This window comes from Populus euphratica, unplaced genomic scaffold (genome assembly GCF_000495115.2).
Source record: "Populus euphratica unplaced genomic scaffold, PopEup_1.0 scaffold241.1, whole genome shotgun sequence".
NCBI classification, from domain to species: Eukaryota; Viridiplantae; Streptophyta; class Magnoliopsida; order Malpighiales; family Salicaceae; genus Populus; species Populus euphratica.
Window position 1 is genome coordinate 120,873 of NW_011500067.1, and position 2,906 is coordinate 123,778.

The following is a 2,906-nucleotide window of genomic DNA, read 5'->3' on the forward strand; positions in this document are numbered from 1 at the left end:
ATACACTGCACATGATACAGCTTCAGCCCAGTATTGCTTGGGCAGCTTCTTTGCTTTGAGTAGACTACTTACCATATCAAGAATTGTTCGATTCTTCCTCTCAGCTACACCATTTAGCTGTGGTGTATAAGCTGGTGTTGTTTGATGTCTGATGCCTTGTGTGTACAAAAAGCTTCAAAGTCATTTGCTGTATATTCTCCACCTTGATCAGATCTCACGGTTCTGATCTTATAGCCACTTTGCTTCTCAACAATTGCTTTAAAATCTTTAAAACAGTTGAACACTTCTAACTTCCTCTTCAGAAAATATACCCAAGTCTTTCTGCTAAAATCATCAATGAAAGTGAGGAAGTGCCTATTTTGTCCAGTCGACATAGGCTTTATAGGACCACACACATCTGTGTGTACTAACTCAAGTGGCTTGTTTGCTTTCCAGTTGACTTCTTTGGCAAAACTGGATCTGTGATGTTTGCTGAGGACACAACTCTCACAAACTTCTTCTGGATGATCAATGTGGGGCATACCTTTGACCATCTTCTTGCTTGCTAACATCTTTAGATTTGTGAAATTTAGATGTCCAAACCTCAGGTGCCAAAGTCATTCTTCACTGTTGGTGATGGCACTCAAACACTTTGCTGCATCATATTGGATGTTTAAAGGAAACATCCTATTCTTGGACATTTTCACATAGGCAATTAATCTCCCATTGTAGTCTGTAATTGTCAGATGACAATTCTTCATGTAAAGTGTATAGCCTCTCTCCAAAAGTTGACCTATACTCACCAAGTTCTGCTTTATGGCTGGGACATAGTAGACATCGGCGATGTAGCTATGATCGCTATTCTTCAACTTGATTGGGATGTTGCCTTTACCTTTGAATGGAACTTTTGACGTATCTCCAAAGGTGACAAAACCTTGTATGGTCTCATCTAGATCACCAAATAAATCTCGTTGGCCACACATGTGATTGCTGGCTCCAGAATCAAGATACCAAATATTCTCTTGATTCTTGTCAAGTCCTTGTTGGACAAATAATGCAGCTGTTCCTCTGTTGTTGGCATCCTCGTCTGCATAGTTGACTCGCTCACGTATCTCCAGTGGAGCTTTCTTTTGACATTCAGTGCTATAGTGGCCAAATTGATTACAATTATAACACTGAATATTCCTCTTGTCACGGTTATTGTAACCGCCTCCTCTTCCTCTAGGAGTGAATGCTTGTTGTCCTCGATCTCCTCTAGTGGTGTTTTTACCACCTCTTCCTCTAAAACTTGTATTCCAAGAACCTCTGCCTTGAAATCGTTGAAATCCTCCTCGTGTTTGTTGACTTCTTCCTCGAGTGGTGTATCCACTTGTTGAAGTCTCCCCTTGCTCATATCTGTCTTTGAGAGACAACTTTGCTTGTAAGGCATGCTCAATTGCCTTATCTCCATTTCTTTTTACAATCTTCTGCTCATGAGCTTGCAAAGAACTCATAAGTTCATCCACTTTTAACTTGTCCACTTCTTTGGACTCTTCAATAGCAACAACAACAAAATCAAATTTTGGATCTAGGGATCTCAAAATTTTCTCAGTAATTCGAGCATCTGAAAGGGCTTCTCCATTTCTTCTCATCTGATTGACTATCACCATAATTCTTGTGTGATAATCAGAAATGGATTCTGAGGACTTCATTTGTAATAATTCAAATTCACCTCGTAAAGATTGGAGACGAATCTTCTTTATTCTGTCAGCACCTTTGTATTTTTGTTGGAGAGCCTCCCATATTTCTTTTGATGTTTCTGCGGAAGCAATGATTTCAAATGTCGCTTCATCAAGACCTTGATAAATGATGGTCTTTGCTTTGTTGTCTTTCTTTCTATTGGCTTTGAGGACTTGCTTCTGTACCTCTGGTAGAGCATCTTCTGATTCTTTGGACTCTGGTTCCTCATAACCATATTGCACAATGTCTATACACTCTTGTGAACCAAGGAATGCCTTCAATCTGATGCACCAACTATCATAGTTGTCTTTGGTTAGCTTCGGGATGAGTGTTTGTGCATTTTTTGTAGTCATTTTGCTCTTTAAATGACTATATCACCTTTTAGGAGTTGAATTTGGAAAAACCGACACCGTAGATGGATCCAGAATGGTCCAAATAGTAGGGAATCGGTCTTACTTTGTAGAACACAGGTCAAAAATAGGGCGAACTGGTCCAAAAACCAATTCGGGTGGTTTGCTGGGTTGAACCGGGAATATTCCAAGGAATATTCTTTTTGACTTTGACTTTAAAATATGGCTTGGAGCTTGGCTTGGCTTCGGAATATGGCTTGGAGCTCGGCTCGGCTCAAATATGGCGCGCGTGTGGCTCACTCGTCTTCTTCCTCGGGGCGCGTGGGCTACAGTGCTGAAATTTCAAACGAAGAGTGTGGTCCACCCCGTGCTCCGATTGATCTGAGTTTTGCACCGTTGAGTTCGTATTGATGAGCTCTACACTTTGAAATGATCAAAACTTGTTTTTGACAACTTTGAAAATTTGGATATTTCCCAAAAATACCTCTGTTTTCTGACGAACTGGGCTCTAGTACCAATTGTTGGTGGGAGAAACCACTTGTAGTGGCTTTGAAACACTTAAAGGGGATAAAACACACTCTTTTATTTCAAGAACAAAGCTTACAATAACATAAACAAAAGCTTACAACAACCCCTCTCTCTTTCTCTCTTTCTCTCTAGTGTTTCTCTCAATCTCTCCACACATAATTGCATAAGCTTAGCTATCTATTTATATACGAAATCAAAACAAGAAAATTCAACCTTCAAGTGTGAAGGCGGTTGTGGCTGACGGTGTGAAAGCGGCTGGCGGCTGGACAGTTGGGCGGTGACAGCTGGTGGTTGCCTTCCTTGACCTTCTAGATTGAGTTTACTTCAACA

General features: G+C 40.6%; 1 pseudogene; it reads right to left on the bottom strand.

Moving 5' to 3' along the window:
- LOC105108283 (pleiotropic drug resistance protein 1-like) overlaps positions 1 to 2,906 on the bottom strand; it is a 32,280-nt pseudogene that overhangs the window by 5,070 nt on the left and 24,304 nt on the right.